Source organism: Tursiops truncatus, chromosome 20, assembly GCF_011762595.2.
Source record: "Tursiops truncatus isolate mTurTru1 chromosome 20, mTurTru1.mat.Y, whole genome shotgun sequence".
Taxonomy (NCBI): Eukaryota; Metazoa; Chordata; class Mammalia; order Artiodactyla; family Delphinidae; genus Tursiops; species Tursiops truncatus.
Window position 1 is genome coordinate 12,241,086 of NC_047053.1, and position 20,251 is coordinate 12,261,336.

The 20,251-nt window shown below is 37.9% G+C and overlaps 1 protein-coding gene across 1 annotated transcript in view; it reads right to left on the bottom strand.

Annotated features, from left to right (window-relative positions):
• Window positions 1-19,789, bottom strand: part of PAFAH1B1 (platelet activating factor acetylhydrolase 1b regulatory subunit 1) — a 72,776-nt gene extending 52,987 nt beyond the window's left edge. The window contains 1 exon segment of the mRNA XM_033848301.2: window positions 19,228-19,789. The gene's annotated coding sequence lies outside the window, so the exon portion shown is untranslated.
• Window positions 19,790-20,251: the final 462 nt, after the last annotated feature.

Sequence of the window (20,251 nt, forward strand, 5' to 3'; positions counted from 1 at the left end):
AGAGCCTGCATGCTACTACTGAGGCCTCGTGCCACAACTACTGTAGCCTGTGTGCCTAGAGCCCATGCTCCGCAACAAGAGAAGCCACTGCAATGAGAAGCCCGTGCGCCACAACGAAGAGTAGCTCCCACTCGCCGCAACTAGGTAAAGCCCACGCGCAGAAACGAAGACCCAATGCAGCCAAAAATAATAAATAAATAGATGTAATCTCTCATCATTAAAAAAAAAAGTAGAAGGCAGAATTTGGCTTGCCAGCCATAGTATGGCAAGCCCCCTTATCTAGACAAATGAAGTTATCTGATAGTCTATTTTTAATTAACAGTAATGTCTCTTTCATAGGGTTGTCAGGCAGATTAAATGAGTTGATACATTTAGAACAGTAAGTGCTGTATGATTTTACACACACACACACACACACACACACACACACCCCACACATACAAAGGAGATACAGAAAGACACTAAGATAGATATTTCCATATCTTCTCTATTTTGTTTAATACACCTCCATTTGTTAGCCTATCACACTGAAATGTTTTGCCTAAAATCTGATTGTTATAAAAAAGAAAAATCAGGGGACTTCCCTGGTGGTCCAGTGGTTAAGAATCCACCTTCCAATGAAGGGGACCAATCCCTGGTCAGGAAACTAAGATCCCATGTGCCGCGGGGCAACTAAGCCCGTGCGCCGCAACTACTGAGCCCGTGTGCCTCAACTAGAGAGCCTGTGCACCACAACTAGAGAGAAGCCCGCATGCCACAACTGAGACCAAAAAATATGTAGCCAAAAAATAAAGAAATAAAATAAACATTTTAAAAAATAATAAAATTTTAAAATTAAAAAAGAAAAATCATTGTTGAGGTAGAAAACGCATCCAGTGATGTTTCATCAGCTTTTTCTAGAAACTAATTTGCTAGTTCTCTTTCTCAAAATCCGAAGTAAATACATCCACCTGCAATTTATCCACAGCAGTAGTCTCATATATCTGAATCTCAGGCAAAAAAAAACCCCTTACCTACCTACTGAAGTAAACATTTACAAAGATCTACATTAAGACCTCAAAGGAGGACACAGGGATCCTAATTTTCAGTACACTAATGCAACTGCAGTTAGGAAGGACTTTGTCTATAAATGCATCATTACATTATAACCAAGACACGGCTTACAAATTCAGGTTTAGAGTACTTTTTCCTTTAGTTAAGTAGCCAATTTAATTAACCAAGGAAAGTCAGCGACTCTCACCCTGGCTTAACCCAGCCTAATACTAAAGTGTGAGTCAAAGACTGTAAGGAAAAGCTATGTAGAACTCAGGTGAGGCCATTTATCTCCAGAAAGGGATAATGAGGCAGCATTCCACATACCGAAGTCTTCATTATGGATATATTTCACTTTGGGTGCATGCCTCTCACCCATATGTTTTGCAATTTTTCATTTCCCTTCAAGATTCAGCCTGAAGGGGACTTCCCTGGTGGTCCAGTGCGTGAGACTCCACGCTCCCAATGCAGGGGGCCCAGGTTCAATCGCTGGTAGGGGAACTAGATCCCGCATAGCCATACCACAACTAAGAAATCCACATGCCTCAACTAAGGCGCGGTGCAGCCAAAATAAATAAATAAATAAATAAATACTTTAAAAAAGATTCAGCCTGAAGGCAGCGCATCACCACCTCTGTGAAGCCCTCCTTAGCTAGCCTACTCCCTACTCTTCTTTAATCTCACTGTGTCATGTACATATAATCCTAATAGCTACCATTTACGGAATGACTTTATATGCTGGGCCCTTTTCCTGCAATGTTTAATTCTTACAACACCCAGCAAAAAAACTAATATACTTATTTAACAGTTGAGGAAACAAGTTCACTAAGGTTAAAGCATGTATTCAAGGTCAAACAGCTAAACAGTGGCAGGGCCAGGATGCAAACCCGATTTGTCTCTGACTTCCACACCAATGGTTTCAAACAGTAGGAATGAGGACAGAGAGGAGGCCAAATAGGCAGGATTCTGTTTTTTATCTGTTTATATATTGGATTTCTGCATAAAAGCTCTTTGGAAAAGTTTCCACTGTTAAAATAAATTTGAAAAATCACTGATTCTACCCTGTGCTGCCTCCCACAATCTTTCTAACTATATACATGCTGTCTCTAGTACCAGACTGATCTCCTTGGGGCAAACACTGAACTGAATTTCTTTGCCTCTCTAGTGCCGGGTACAGTATCTAGCACCCAACAGATGTTTGTATGGAGTCAAGCTATGAAAGCAAAACTTTCCAAATCAAATAACTATATTTCCATGGTTACAAGCAATTATAAAATAACTACACAGCAATTTACAGTTACTAAAATTCTTTCATATATTATCTTTTAAAAAAGAGAAACCAAATGAGCTTTAAAAAATGTTTTCCAGGGCTTCCCTGGTGGTGCAGTGGTTGAGAGTCCACCTGCCGATGCAGGGGACACGGGTTCGTGCCCCGGTCCGGGAAGATCCCACATGCTGTGGAGCGGCTGGGCCCATGAGCCATGTGCGTCCGGAGCCTGTGCTCCGCAACGGGAGAGGCCACAACAGTGAGAGGTCCGCGTACCGCGAAAAAATAAATAAATAAATGACTGTAAAAAAAAAAAAATGTTTTCCAGGGCTTCCCTGGTGGCACAGTAGTTGAGAGTCTGCCTGCCAATGCAGGGGACGCGGGTTGGTGCCCCAGTCCGGGAAGATCCCACATGCCACGGAGCGGCTGGGCCCGTGAGCCATGGCCGCAGAGCCTGCGCGTCCGGAGCCTGTGCCCCGCAACAGGAGAGGCCACAACAGTGAGAGGCCCGCGTACTGCAAAAAAACAAAAAAGAAACAAACAAAAAAAATGTTTTCCAAAAATGGCACATTTATTCAATATTCAAAGCTTTATTTTAATAAAATATCAATTATCTAACAACTGTCAAACAGTATTGGCAAAAGACATTAAGCATGTTTCATTTTCTTGTTTTAATTGCCATACTGAAATACTATTAGAGTTAAACCATATAAAATTGCCAATAATGGCAATTACACAGGTTCAACCTAATGCTTATCAATGGTGTTTAAACACCATTAGCAAGCTCTCAGCAGCTAGCAAAAAGAGAACTTGCGGGATTTATTTACATAGTTTTGACAAAAAAATTAAGCAGAGTAACTCGCTCCTCTGTGATTTTATAGTTCTTTGTACATACACATATTTAACACTTCTCACGGCACACAGTAATTATCTGCCTTGATGTCTCCTCAACAACACTCCTCCAAAGCTGCAACCCTGACATATTCCTCATTATATCTCTACCAAATAGCATGGTAATTAACACACAGTAGGTACAGAGTAAGTGTTTCTAAATGTCTGCTATAGGAATCACAGTAAAACTGAGATAAAGATTTACCATGTTCGCAGAACTGAAGATACACTATATCACTTTATTCTCAGCTTTCTTTTTTAAAATTCCCAAAAATCAAATTCTGAAACATGGGCAATAAAATACATTCAAAGTCCAGCTGCTTGGAGCTGGTTTCGATGTAATTTTTTTCTTTTAAAAGATTTAACACTAATTAATATATGTCAGAGAAAGTATACCAATTTAAAAATCCTGTAGAAAATCAACTGACTGTCTCAAACTTAATACTAAAACTTTAAAACTTAAAGGCCTTTTAACCTTCTACCATGCATATTACTCTTTTCGCTTTTGCTTACAAAGGCTACATTTTCAAGTGACAATTAGACAAACATAGCTACAGCCTGTATATCTTTTTTTTTTTTAATCAAAACTAAGTCACACACACAAATCCACTGCCTTAAAATTCAGGGGAAAAAAGCTTACTAATACTTCTAAGCATACCAACAATAACAGAAAACATACTGTTCTGTGTACCTTTTTTTTTTTTTAAGTACAAGTTATGGTGAATATTAATGCAGATAGCCCAAAGGAATTATGACAATGCAGAAATCACTGCAATTCTTAAGCAAGGGAGCAATGTTCTAAAATTGATGTTTCGTGGTGATTTTTTTGGAGATGTATAGGAGATATTAGAACAAGGGAAGGCTACAATTAGAAGATAAAAGAGGCCTGGACTAGGATGGAAGCAGTGAGAATGATTTGGGAAAAAAAGAGCTTTAGAGTCAAACGGCAATTATGCAAGAGTGCAATTTTTTTTTTGACCTGGTCTACTACTACTTGCTCTTGGTCTTAAAGATGGCGTTCTCAAGGATATGATTTGGTCCTAACGGTGGATCCCCTGTTTACAACCAAAGCCACTGTCCAGGTGTTGTGCCAATCCAACTGGAAAACTTCCATTGTCTCTCGAACTGATTTCTAGTTTACTACTATCCACACCAATGCTTGCCTCCAATGAAACAAATAATGAGAAATAACTACATTCTCAGTGTCAGTTATTCAATTTATTTACTGAGGATCTACCAAGTGCCAAGTATTCAAATCAAACAACACATATCTGTGTTCCATGTAACTTAAGTGTCTCATCTATGGAAAACTACATGTGACCTAAAAGCACTGCTGAGAGATAGTCCCTGTCCATAAGAAACTTACAATATGGTTGAAGATGTGAGCTATATATACATATCCTTTAATTCATTCATTGACTATTCTGCTAGGCTCTGTGATATAAGGTTTTACTATAAATAAAGGTGAATAAAATGCAATCCACCCCCCTAAGAGAATGTACAATCTAGTTAGAGTAAAATGGGAGAGTGGAGAAAGGAAAGGAGGTGATAAAGTATATAACATGAGCCCAGGACTGACTGAGTCAGCTTTATAAACTGAAAGGCTAAAGATGGAAATGACTGGCAGTTTTTTGAGGCAGGTTTTAGAGGAAGGGAAAATAATATGTTGAATATAACATGAATACAAAATAACCAAATGCAAAATTATTTTAAGCAGCTGAAAAATACAGTATTGCTAAAAAGTTGAGGCTACATATGGCAAACTGAGAAATACAAAGGGCAGTCATCAGGAAGAAAACAGAGTGGTATAAACACTGAATTCAAGAGATTCAGTAGTGAAGGTAACAACATAAAAAACTGAGTTCCAGTAGGGTTGAACAAAGAAATCTTACTTGGGGAATCGAGCACATGGAAAGAAAGAAGGGGCAGAGCCACATATTAATATGTTTCTTGAGCGAAGAGACCATATCTATTATAAACATAAATAAAAACAATACCTCCTTACATTTAATCTATGCTAAAAACCACCAAGAGTCCATTTTCACAGGAATGGTCTGCTGAAGCAATTAATTTCCAGCAGCATGAAACAGAGTTGTGTACTGACCCCCTTTTTCTTTAAATCTATTTCTTAATGACTTTACCAGTTTTGTATACTCTGGAAGAATACTGTTCTGTCCACCTTCAAACAAGACAGGAATGTAGCAGATTCTAAGAAGAATCTTAACCTTCAAGCAATCCCAGTTTTATTTGGGTAAAACTAAGTTTTCACAAAAATATTTAAATCCTACATATGAATGGTCTGTGTTTGATATATGGAACACCTGCACTTTAGGTACTTGTCAAGGAGCTTAATCTCAATAAATATCAACAACTGGATTGAGGGAAACTATATCCATTGGTCAGACACCAAAGGACAACCTACCCACTCATTCAGACTGACTCTCATGTGATGTGGTTGGTCTTCCCATATTGAGTGCTGTTAAATACTAGACATCCATCTACCTTAGAGATGTTGATGAGGGAAATGATAATTACACATAATCCTCTTTATGAGGACCCCTATGAGAAGTTATAGTCTGATAGTATCAAGTTAGTTAACTTTCTGAACTGTTTATTTTTATCTTAAGGACTTTATGAAAAAGTCACCTCATAGAAAAGCTCAGAGTCAAATCTGTGCTCTCTGCCTGCAACAAGACCATTGTGATAGACCTTTGTGGCCTAGATTCTCATTCCATTTTGTCCCTACCCTTTGTTTTCGTTTCTTCTTTCTCTTTGTTTTTAATTTGTGGTATTTTCTAGTTTATACATCTTTATAAATTGCCTTAAATAGGTTACAAATCAAATACTTACAGAGACTAGGCAGGTAAAAGTGTGAATCAGCTAGAAATAAGGCAACAGTGGTAGAACTGGGTTTTTAAAGTAAGTCGAATTAAAAACAAAAACGCTGAGCAGACAAAACACATTTTTGATCCAAATCCTCGACCATCCATTTGTAGCCTCTGAAAAAGGTACTTAATACAGTGCTGAAAGGTAGGATGGTTTAGAAGATGAAACCAGTTTCAACCCCTCTGCTTAAAATCTTTCTGGAACAAGGGTGTATGTAACAGCTAAAAGAACAGGTAGATATCCTGCATTCGCACAAAACTTCACAATTTACAAGCCATCTTCATATCCTTTTGATCTTCAACTTCACTATGTGGCAGCCCTCACAGCTATGTGCACAAAATGCAGAGATCACAAACTCAAAACAATGAAGGTAATATAAACCAGTGAAGCAGGAAAGGCTGTGATCTTTCCATACAAGACTCATTTTGTTTCCATATTAATCATGTTACAATATTCTTCACTTCCAGAGAAATATGCTATTCTACTTTTCTTGAATATTGCAGTTGTCTAGCTACACTTTCCCCCCATTTTTTATAAAAACATCAATAGAAAAGTATTTCTTCACTATAAACAACAGTGCAAGGGCAATAATAAACAGTAACAGGAAGTGGTAGGAACTTGTTTTCCTGGAGAGCTTATGCCCATCTAAAGGAGGGCAGCTGTGGGAGTTCCCTGGTGGAGCAGTAGTTAAGATTCCACACTCCCAATGCAGTGTTCACATGCCACAACTAAGGAGCCCTCCTACTGCAACTAAGACCCATCACAACCAAATAAATAATTTTTTTTAATAAATAAAAAACATAAGGGAGGGCAGCTGTGACTCAGCTTAGGCCAACTGTTGCCATGGGAAAATGTGGGCCCCACTGTTGCCAACGCTTCTAATTTTTCAGGATAATCCAAAAATACAGACTTTACACAAAATACCTAACTCCAAAGTACTGACTCAAAAAAATTTTAACGATACAAGGCCAAGCATTTACACTTAGTTTGTCCTACAGGCCGCCAGTGTGCAACTCCTGGCTCAATACTGAGTTAAACACAGGTTTTTGAACAGCTGAACAGACTGAGGAAAGTGGTACAAAATTTAGGAATTTATGGTCTAAAATCAATGTCAATATTATTCATTCTATTTATTCAATTCAAAGCATAAAAATTACTAAAGAACAAATATTTAATTAACCTTAAGATAAACTCTGCAATGAAAAAACAAAAAACAAATTTTATCATCTTATCTGCAGATACCTTTCCCATGTTCACTGCAGCACTGTCTGTAATAGTGAAAATCTGAAAACAATCTAAAGACCTATTTCTGTACTGTAGGTATAAACTATAGTATGATTATATATAAGAAATTCTTTAACATAATAAACTAGATCTACATATACCAATACATCTAGAAGACATTTTTTAGGTGAAAAAAACAAGTTGTAGAATAGTATACAGTATAACACTCAAGTAAACTCTAAGCATTATTGTACATTGTTTATGCATCATACATATATGTATAGTAAAAGTATAAAAACAGAACAAAAGAATATATGCAAACTTTAGGAGGAACTTTACCACTGGGAACAGGGAGGGAGGGGAGTAGGATTAGAAAGAGGATATCAACTCTAACTGTAATGCCATATTTCTTTAAAAAACAAACAAAAACTCCACAAAAACTCTAAAGCAAATATGATAAAATGTTAACATCTGTTAATTCAGGTAGTAGTTACGTGGATATTTTGTTATATCACTGCAGGTACTTCTCCTGCATGGTTGACATATTCCATGACAAAAATAAACAAACTATAAATATGTAAAAAAAAATTTAGAAGAAAAAACAAAAAGTACTTTCCTATGTATACGTCCCATGGTAGGCCCTCTTAAAACAAGCTGAATATGTAGATGATATGAAAGCAATGAAGGAATAAATCCTACACTTTTGAGGTCCTACTGTGTAGAATTTTGGAGTCAAATAGTGGAAGTTCAAATCAACTCGGCCACCTACAAACTGACCTTGGGCAATCTTCAAACTTCCTAAGCCTGTTTGCCCACATATAACTGGAGCTAACACCACCACCTACTCAAACAACTGCGGTGAAGCTTAACGAGATAATCAGTGTTAAGGGCTTGTCTACCATTTTACTTCCCTCAGTAGAGTTCTAGAATAGTGAACATGTACAAAGAGAATAACTTCACTTTGAAGATGATACGGCACAGTACCTTTTGCACTTCTATATACATTATCAATGTAAAAAAGACACTGCTTTCCTAGTGTCCAAGGACAGAGAACGAATCAGTTTTGCCATCACAAGAAGGCAGAAGGTAAAGGCAGACTGCCCTATTACTATTACATCAATTTGTTTTAATCATCTTAACATCACCATAATAACAGCCACCATTTACTGAGTACTATGTGCAAGGTACTGTTCTAGGCTCTTTAAATACATTAACTCACTTGATATATCAGATAAAGTTTTATATAAGCTATAATAAGAGACAAAAATAGTAGATACCTTAAGATTATGAATTCAAAGAAAATTTCTTTCAGGTAAAAAAAAAAAAAAATTAGGGAAGGTTGCCTGGAAAAGGAGAACCTGGTATGCAGATTTGAAGGATACATAGGTCAGAAGATACACAGAGAAAAAGAGAAGGGAGGGAGTGGTAAAGAGTGAAAATGCCGTAAGGAACAGAAAGTATCTTCATAAGGCTGAATCATAGGATACATGACAGGCAAGAAGAAAAAGAATAAGCAAGTGAGCTACGACACCAAAGAAAAGACCTTGAGTGTCCATTTAGGATTAAACAAACATCTATTAAATACCATGTTTCTAGTAAGGTACCCTTTGCATTTATTCATATACAAAGCTGATTAAATATAGTAAAAACCTGGCAATGGGTTTTTGGCAAGAAAGTGACTTGAGAACCGTGGTTCAGGAAAATTAATCTGGTACTTTATGTAATATCCCACACATAATTCCTCCTCTTAATCTCTACTATGGATGGCTAATGACGCCCAGTTTCTCAATTCCACCCAGACACCCAAGCCACAAATCTGAGATGTCTTCTAATACTTCCCTCTCCTCATCACAGACTACTCATTCACAATTCTACCTCCTAAGCCTTTCTCCAATCAACAACCTTCATTGTCACTGTCTTATTTCAAGCACTAATCATTCTTTCCTGAAAAAGCCTCCTAAGTGACCTTCAAACTCCCATCTGTATTCCTCACTGCCACCTACATAAACTACCTAAATACACCTGATCATAATGCTCACCTTTGCTTAAAATTGTGTCTTCCAAACTGCCTACAAACCACACAGAATTTGTAAATTCTATCAATCTGCCTCATATGTACCTTTCCAGCCTCATATTCACATGTACCCTACAATGCCCTCTGCAAACTACTTTCCAGCATACACATAATAGTTTTTCATGCTTTTGTACCTGTATATGTTGCTCTTCCCTCTACCTCAAATGACCTTCTCCCATGTCCACTCCAATTATTCATTCAAGATTCAGTTTAAATATCATCCCTCTCAACTGTCTTTAGTGGGGAGATTTGATGAGCCCTGCAATAGCGTAATTGACAGACATCATACACTACGTACACCACTACAACCCAGGACCCAGATTTAAAATACTATATAAGGACACTGAATTTCCTATCCATTTAATAATTTCATTAAGAATCTAGAGAAAATTCAAATTCAAGAAAGTTCTAACTTCAACCAAGTTTTCCCCTTTTTATAAAACTGAATGGCAAGAAAAAATATTCTTAAAATTTGACAAATCTAGATTTGGGGAGTTAAGATTTATCAAAGGAATGAACAGGTGATGAATGTTCTGCCTATCAAAGTTATTTACCATATATGAATAAACAATGAAAAATTAGATATAATAGAATTAACAAATTTTAACCTCTTTAATGATTCAGCAGTCACTTCAAATTTTTACAGCATTACTATGGTGCTATATTTTTATAATCACAAATCTTAATATAAAGTTATAATATAAAAACATAAAAATCAATATTTAAGCTTTCTAGCTCTTTGGACATGGGCTAAATGAGAGTTTTCCACATAATAGTGGATCTTTAAAGAGACACTTCTCTCCACATACTGAGAAAAACAGCAAAGGCCTATACATTAAGAGAAATTAAAAACTATCTCAGGCCATTATTTCTCATTTTTATGGAAGCATCATAACATACACCAAAGCCTCAAATATAACTAGCATAGAGGACATCTAAGATCCAAAGTGCTTGAAATGAATACTGCTTTAAAAATGTTAGAAATAATATCTTATGTGGGAATCAACCTTGACTCTTTTCTTTCTTCTTCTATATTCAATCAATTACCTGGATCTGCCAAGTTTACCGCCTCAATATTTGTTGAATTATTCTCTGTCTACCCTTAACAGTACTACCACAGTTCACACCATCATCTCTCACCTGGACTGGACCAATTTCAACAGGTCTTCTTAAACCTAGCCTTGGCCTATTAACATCTATCTTCTACTCAGCCCCAGAATCATCTATTTAAAATACAATCCGACCATATCTCTTCCTTACTTAAAAACAACCCTTCATTGGCTCCCTATTTTTTATTTAACAAATATTTAAATAGCACTTACTATATGCTAGTCACTGCTTTAAATGTTTTAGAAGTGTTCATTTACTCCTCACAACTACCTATGAGAATTTAAATAACGAGCTTTTATATTGTTTGTGTGTGTGTGTGTGTGTGTGTGTGTGTGTGTGTGTGTGTGTAATGTAACACAGCTATGTAAGCAGCAGAGTTGAACACAGGCATCTGGGCTCCACAATTGGGGCCTTTATTCACTGCACTATGCTGCCTCCCTATTTCCTGAAGTCCACATGCTTTAACACAGTTTATAAGGTCTTTGATTAGTATCTGGTCCCTTCCCACATTTCAAGTCTTATTTCTAACCAAGCCCCACTTTGCTCAAACTCCAGTAACACTGAGCACCTTGTAATGCATGCCTTCCCTCTCCTCATTTTGTGACCTTTATGATTTTACTGCTGCTGTCCCGTCTGGAGTACTTTCTAGCACCTCAGCACAGTTCTTATAACAGAGTGCACTGAACACACTCTGATGAAAGAATGAATTTTTAATGCGTCATAAGAAATAATAAACAAAAATGTTCTACTATTAATTACACTGGTAGACATATAAAACATGAAAACACCAAATATCTTAGAATTCAAGTCTCCAATACACCTAATGGTTATCCTGTTAAAACACACACAAACAACAACCAAAAAAACCTCCCCCGACCTTGGTTCTCCTCAACTCTTTCTTGCTCCTTCCGAACACCCATATCTGCTCAACAGCCCAAAACAAAAAACACCTCAATTCTTCACCTTCCTCATTCCTTGTTTCTCTTACTTCCCATATCAAACTGGTTACTAATTTATACATACTCAATCCCTTTCAAATCCATTCTTTCAACCTGCACTGCCTCTTAAGTAGTCTCCACAAGTCTATCTACCTCCATCCACTCCACAGCTGCATCTTCCACAATGCTGACAGTAGGCTTTTTAAAAGGGAAATCTAATGATGTCACTTATCATAACTTAAAATCATCCTCTGGCACCTCAAGGGTAAAAACTGGTTTCAGTAAGCTTCTCAACTAGGAAGCTTACTGACAATGCAGATATCCCAGGTGCTCCCCACCACGGAATTTTTATTGCTTTTTATTGTATGAGTCTAAGATGAAGTCTGCAAACGAAGATGGTCCATGTGCCAACCCACTTCACAGGCCAGATCAGGGTAATGTTCTCACTCCTCTATACTCACCAATCACTCCAGCCATACTGAACTACAGCTACATGTAACTTCCCTCACTAACCAAGGTGTACTTATGAGACTAGGTACAAATTACTCCCCAAACAACATGACAAGATTTCTTCAAAAATGTTTAACCAACATCTTCGTGAAGACCTCCTTGAAAACTTTGGGCCCTCAGGACTTCCCTGGTGATCCAATGGGTAAGACTCCTCACTCCCAATGCAGAGGGCCGGGGCTCGATCCCTGGTTGGGGAACTAGATCTCACAGGCATGCTGCAACTAAGAAGTCCGCACAACACGACTAAAGATCCTGCGTGCTGCAACTAAGACCTGGTGCAACCAAAATTAATAAATAAATATTTTAAAGAAAGAGAAAACTTTGGGCCCTCATCTCACCAAGTACATATTTTGATTATAGCACTATTATGCTACCTTTGCATGTTAAATATGTGTTCATAAATTTTAAGATCTTTGAGGGCAAGGGCTGACAATCATGTTTGTATCCCCAATGCTTAGAATATAATATATCTAAATAAATGTTTGCTGGACAGAAAAATTGATGAAAATTTAAAAGAGAAACAAAAATATGTAATGGTACTGAATAAGTTTCTTTTTAAAGTAGAAGCCCAATGATATTTTCTGTACAAGTGATACAATGGAAGGGCAAGATATAAAAACCACTGAAAGAACTGTAATAACTGCAATTCTCAAGAATTACCTTGCACTCAAGTTATAAATTCTCCTTAGGGTAAAATAAATATCTTTCAGGACACAGATCTACCAGTTCTGTTTTTAAAATAAGAGTCCAATTGGTCAAAAATACCGTCTTTTCTGCTGCAGTATTTACAAGCTTTTTGAGGGAAAGGGAAGAACAAGGAGGATTCAAATACTAGCACAGCACCAATGAATAAGATACCCTATTTGCTTTGCTTCTCAGATTACAGCAGTCTCCCTCCAAACAAGCCCCCAAATGTGGAGCTCTTCTCTAAAATCCCAACACTGAACTTTACTCTCAGAGTAATTTCTAGACGGATATATAATTCACTTAAACATAGCTCCTTCAAAGGCTTTCTCGGATCTTTATTCTCCAAACCAGTTAAAATATTTTATATTTTTAAAAAGCTAGAAAAAATTGGGGGTTATTTAAATTAATAATATTTAAAATTCTAAACAAAATTTTCCTGATAGTTAAAATAAAGATGTAAATTGTTTTAATAAATGGGGAAGAGGAGGTGAATCCACCTTACAGAAGAATTCCAAATAACATATGTAAACAGACACTCCCCCACACACACCCCCACCGCCGACATGGAACTGGAGTCACTTCCAAAGGATAAAGTAAGAGAAAGGTAAAATAATAACTTTATGAGAAAACTGGCAAACACTACGTTAACCAAGTGATGAAATATCATGTAGCCTCTGACATGATGTGATGACAAGTGCACTCCACCTCTGTGGTATTTTTTCCAAAAACCCATAACCCATCTAATCATGAAAAAACACCAGACAAACCCAGTGTGGAGGACATTTTACAGAATACCTGACCAGGACTCCTCAAGACTGTAAAAGTCACGAAAAACAAGGAAAGACTGAGAAACTATCACAGACCAGAGGAGAGTGAGGATAAAAGACAACCAAATGCAACGTGGTACCCTGGATTAAATCTGCAACAGAAAGAGGCCATTAATGGAAAAACAGTGAAATCCAAATAAAGTCTGGAGTTTAGCTAATAGTAAATACCAAGATTCACAAATGTAGCACAGAAATGTAAGATGTTAACAATGGAGGAAATTGGATGCAGGGTATACACAAGAACTCTCTGCACTATCTTTACAACTTGACTACAAATCGAAAACTATTCCAAAATAAAAAGGTTTCTTTAGAAAGAAAAACAGAAAAAACTGTTTGGGATTATTTAAATAATATTTAAAAGTACAAACAAAATTTTTCTTAAAATAAAGATATAGGGCTTCCCTGGTGGCACAGTGGTTGAGAGTCCGCCTGCCGATTCAGGGGACGCGGGTTCGTGCCCGGGTCTGGGAGGATCCCGCGTGCCGCGGAGCGGCTGGGGCCGTGAGCCATGGCCGCTGAGCCTGCGCGTCCGGAGCCTGTGCTCCGCGGCGGGAGAGGCCACTACAGTGAGAGGCCCGCGTACCACAAAAAAATAAAAATAAAAAAATAAAGATATAAATGTACTCTGCAGTTTAAATAACATGCTTATGAGCAATATAATTTTATATTAAAAAAAGGAATTAGTCCATTTGGCATTGATTTACATAGCATTTCTTGCCCTACTAAGAAACTCTGAAGTCATCTCTGGTTTCAGATACACATAATGGATAAAGGGGAAAGAATCCCTAATACTAATTCTTAAGAAATACATTTAAAACTATAAGAGCTATATTAATGTATTAATAACTGCTTATTTATGATTAAATTGTATGTTAATTCTCTTCCTTAAAAAAAGTCTCTAACAATAAAAAATATCTACTGAAGGGTTTACAGGCCTTTTATCCAATAATAGCAACCACCCTATGAGTTACATTCTGTCAATGTTATCCATTTATAGATTAGGAAACTGAGGCTTATTGCTCAAGGCTCATAGCTGATAAATTGTTGAGTTAGGATTATAATCTAAAATATTCATTTTTGGTTTTAGTCAACAGCTTTATTTAATTTTCTCTGATAATGTTAAATGTATAGCTTTTTCCCACCCTTAAGAAATAAGTTAACCAAAAATAATAATAATAATCAATACAATTGACTCTTTTTTTATTGGCCACATCACATGGCTTGTTGGATCTTAGTTCCCCCACCAGGGATCAAACCCAGGCCGGTCCCCGGTAGTGAAAGCGCAGAGTCCTAACCACTGGACCGCCAAGGAATTCCCAATACAATTGACTCTTTTATCTTCACTTTCCCTTCTTCTGCAGTCAGCACATTTTTGATAAAATAAAAACAACTATGGAAGGGAAGATGAAAAGATAAAATATATGCCTTATGCATACAAAATACTAAAATCATATCCTTTTATTCTTTGCCGCAGATTAAAAGTGAATTTAATCCACAACATGCAAATCCTTAATAACATAAGCTTTCAATTAAATTCCTTAAAAATTTCCCAGATTCTTAATTTCACTGTTATCAAAAGACAGTCTCTCAGAAAATTTCTTAACAGCCTCAGTTAACTGTCAGTAATTCTTGTCAGCACATAAGCGCTCAAGGACCAGCTAATCAAAATGCAAAGAACAGAAACGCAAATGTAATTTATCCAGTTGGGTTAATTCATTTCTTATAGGTGAGAGTTTTGTGGCCCTGAAACAACTATGTCGTAAGTATGACCCTGTTCCTGGGACAACATAAAATCTCTGTAAAGGAAGTATGAACACTTTTCCCTCCTTCACCTTAATTCCAGAGAGATCACTGGAAGTTAGCCACTACAAAGAACTATAGGATATCTCATTTCCTTTCACATAACCCCATATTCAATCAAATGCAAAAAGTATTTATTTACTTATTAATACCACTTGTATGTATTTAAATAGATTTAATATTGATTTACTGATATTATTACTACTACTTGTATGTATGCAGCAAGTACTTATTTACTTATTAATATTACTATAAAGCAGTATTAGGCATTTTCTGCAAGTCCCTATTCAAATGCCTTATGCAAGCAAAATAGTTACAATATAAGACCATGTTAATAAATGCCAATTTAAATGATGCAGGCAATAAATGCCACCAGTTTTCACCATTTTAGAAAAGAAATTAACAAACATAAAAATAGTTTTGAAAAGAGTCCATTCTGTCAAAAGAAAAAGGAATGTTTGTTTGATCATGCAAGGCAATACCCAAGTGATTCACTGACTACAATATTTACCTCATTCTAGCTACTAACCCAACATGTGACCTTGGGAAAAGAAACTCTCTGAATTTTAGTTCTCTCATCCATAAAAAATACTATTCTATCTCAAAAAGCAGCTGACAGAACAAATGCCATGTTCAATATATTTACAAAGTTCTAGAAAAAGGTTTACAACAATGTTAGATGACAATAACTTTAGAGGATACTTTTCCAGAAGTATCCTTGACAAATCCACAAATCAATCCTAAATAGGTAAGTTTCAACTAAAAGCCACCAACTTTTAAAGAGAAAACAATAAATCAAAATAATAAGCCCTTATGATACCTGCATCCAATGACTATAAAGCATTTCACCAATATCAATTAAAATTTGTAACTGCCGTGGCAAGGTTAAAAATTATACACACAGCAGAAGTTAAACTAAGGTTCCACTTAAATGACTAGCCAACATGCCATATCAAACCAGCAACAAAGCTAAAAGAATTCAAAAAGCCTTCACTGCAGTTACCTGTTACGCTTATGTAATATAGCATCTTTCTTCATGAAATACAGATTTCTCAAAACACTTGGACTTCAGCAACTAAGATTCACTCTACAGCTAAGCATCTTCAGGAGAATAGGTTTACTTTTTCTTTTCAGAAGTCCCTATATCATCAGTTTTTTGGTTTGTTTTTGTTTAGTTTTATTTTAAATAGAGCAACTTTTAAAGTAAAAAAAAGTTGTATAGTAAAAGTGGCAAAGAATTCCCACTTTAACTATTTCTCTCTCTCTAAAGTGCATAAAAACAGATTACCCATCATAATGAAATATTTTCACAACAGAAACTTACAACCAAGTAAAAAAATCTCTTTTAGGACCACAGCGGACATGACAGGCGTGGTTTAAAACCAACTGAGCCTCAAGTCCCTTTGGCAAAAGAGTGCATGACTCACTGCTTTAGAACTCAATGGGAAGAACTGGAAAATTCACTCTGATTGCCCTAAGATTTTGTTTTGGATTTGTTTTTTAAGATATCTCCATCCTAATGCTGACAACTGCCACAGTTTCTATGGCTTACCTATTGAGATTAAGATGACAAATTCTGAATAATATGAACCACAGGTAAACAAAAAGTAAGGTCCTATATTTTCTTGGACACTGAAAATATGAGCCATAAGGTAAAGTCATATATACAGTATTATTTATTGCATAAGAGAGAGCAACACTTACACTGAAAAAATATAGACAATGAAACACGGATATTCTAGCTGGAAAACCAAAAATTATCAGATACTTATTTTTCCCTTCCAGAAAACATCTCTAAATCTTTTATATACCAGAGTAATTGTATCTGGAAAAAAAGATACCAAGTAAGTCTACTAAAAAATTAACCCATCCCAATCTCATTATAAGTTTTATAAGTATAGAATTATGAAGAATTTTAAAAACTGCTCTCCAAATTAAGCAAAAGATTCTGCCACATGTACCAGAAGCACACATAGATACACATTTGTAAGTAAAAGCTCTCTTACTTAAGTAAAATTATTTTAAACTCCTAATCAACTAATAATCTACTGAAAAATCTCAGCTCTTAGTATGCTTTTAGAGCTAGAAATACTAGGGGTGGGGATATGTTAGACACATAACAGTGAATTATCATACTAACCTCATTCCTCACCACATGAACCCTTCTACTTTCTAATCACATTAAAAATAACAAAAATGTAAAAATATATCATACACTGACAAAGTCATAAGGCCCATCAAAATCACATTTACAACATGAATTTGACATTCTTCTGAGACCATCTATTCACATGAATGCTTGATACAAGACATTAAAATGACCTACCCTCTCTTACGGTAGTACCTTACTGAAAGGTCTCTTCCAAAGGACAACACAAGAGAAAGGGTCTATATAAAGAGCATTTAACACAAATTATCTTATCCTTTCTTACTCACTTTGATGTTCATTATTTAGAAATCACAGATTTACTGTTTTAATGCAAACTAAAGTTAAAGAAAACATCTGCAATGTTCTCATTAGATTTTTGCAATATTCCTACTACTATTTTTTGCCAAATATTTCTGGCATTCGTTGATCTACACTTACTTAACTAAAACAATAAAAAACATTAAGAAGTGTGTATAAATATGTGTGTGTATGTATACGTACAGATACATAGAGACAATAAGTATTTGCTTTAGAGCAGGGACATTGCTTTTTACCCCAATCATTCAATACCCACCTTGCAAAAAAGGTGGAAACTAAAAACACGAGATTTTAAGATTTACTACAGAGAAACGCCTTTGTTGTAGTACCAATTAGCATCAAATAACCTTACAAAACATAAGCAAGAGAAAAATGCTATGAAAGGGCAATCTAGCATTTCACAGCTTCTGCTCTCTTACTCCACCCAGTCTCCTCGGCTCAATGGCTGTTCACAGCAACCACAAATATTAGCCCATTTTTAAAAAAGGTGTGGGAGAGGCACCGAAATAGGGCTAACTCCATCAAAATCAAGATATACAGAAATATTCTGTGAAAAATTAAGTTCCATTCTGATTTATAAAAATAACAGCTTTGTTTCATTTAGGAGATCCTCCCCTTGTGAACAATCCAAACAATGATCATTTATAATAGAACATGAAAGAATAAATCACCCTAAACACAGATTACTCTTCTGCTTTAATAAAAACTGCAATTTGCAACTGCCAATTATTTTGCAAAACTGTGTCCTGAAAGATACCCATGAGAGATTAAAAGCTAGCTTAATGCCTTAGACCCAAATCAGAATTTTTTAAGTAACAGCTTTTAATATATTCAACATTATATCACTACCGACATACCCAACCAGGAAATTTTCCCGATTAAAAGACTGGACCCTGCAGCAATCAAGCTTGCTGCAGAAAAAAAGAAAAAAAAAAAATTTCAAGCAAATACTACTGTGGCAAAAGGGGAGGGATGACATTACTGGTATGAAAGGCCCAAGCACTGTCTCCTCCGCCCTAGCCTCAAAATGAAATTCACACAAAACGATCCCACCTCCCAACAAAAACAGAATTACCAAAAATGGCACAAATTTTTTGTTTAGCCTTTAAAACGTTATAAATCTCAAGGATTGTGTGTTAAAGTAAAGGTCGGAACATCGGTAATATCTTTATTCTCTCCCGACTGCCTCTTAAGGAAAGGGGGAGGGGGGGACCTTGGCATGACATCGCCCATTGAGAACGAAACCACAAATCTGGTTCTTCGCTTCCAAAGCACAATTTCTTAACCAAAGGATTGATATAAATTGGACCCAAACCCCAACCCCAAAAGAAAATCTCCTGCCCTGCTCCCAAGGAGTTTCTTGCTAAGTCACCGAAGAAAGGCAGAATCACAAATAAAGCCAAGGCACCTTTCTGTCTTGTCTCACGATATTGAAAACCTCCTCCTCCTCTCCACTCTTCTGTCTAGAGAGAGAGAGTGAAAATTTGCCCACCACCTCAAAGGCATTTTCTCACCTGGGAGGCTACGGAAGGCACTGCGTTTCCTAAATGAGTGGGGAGATTAGATCAGAAGGAGAATGGCTGAGGGCCTCGAAGCTCAGTGCTATAACGTCAAAAGGCAACTCCCGTTGAAGGAGCCGGCGGCAGAAAAGAAAATCCTGCCTCATTTGGTGGGTGGGTGCTGCGGATGGTTCGGTGGGTCGGGCCGCTCCTCCTCAGTGGGTGCAGAGGCTGGACCACTGCACAGGGGGACCAGGGAAGGGCTGGACCATCATTCTCAGGTCAACCCCATCCTAAGGACAGGTGGGGGACAGAACGCCTGAAGGCCTGTGGGTGCCGAGGCGGCTTGGGGCTGAGCCCAGTCCCTGAGCGCCAGCCGCGGGTGGGGTGGGGACTGCGGAGCTCGCCTTCCGCGGCGGGGGAGAGGAGGGCCGAACCCTTTCCCCAAGATCAGAGAGAGACCTGCTCTCCACGCCCTTCCTACCCAAGAATACTTTTCTTGCTAAGTCACCAAGGGAGGAGGGCGATCCCTTCCCAGGGAGGGCCGCGGGTGGAGCCGCGGCGGCCCTGGCAGCCCCCGAACCCGAGCCAGGGAGGAGGGGAGCGAGGGCAGCGCCCTCCCCGGCCTGTCCCCCCTCCTCCCGTGTCTCTCACTCAACGGCCGTCGCGGCCGCCATTTTGAGAGCGAGAAGAGAAGAAGAAGGAGGAGGCGGCGGCAGGGGGAGGGGAGTATGGGAGGGAGGGGACCGGCGCAGCCACATCGTCAGGCCGCCGGGCCCGGCCCGCAGCCGCCGGAGCGCGGTGGAGAAGACAGAGGGGAGGACGCAGACCCTTGCCGCCTTACCGGAGCGCTGCACCGCCGCCTCCGCAGGGCCTCTTCCGTCCTTCACTCCCATCCACCGGCGGGGGAGGGGGAGAGGGAGAGGGAAGGGAGGAAGGAGGGAGGGAGGGAAGGAGGGAGGGGGAGGATGGCGCGCTGGGCCCTGTCCCGGGGAGGGGGAGGGGAGGGGAGCGGGCGGGCTCCTCAGCCGTTCCGGGG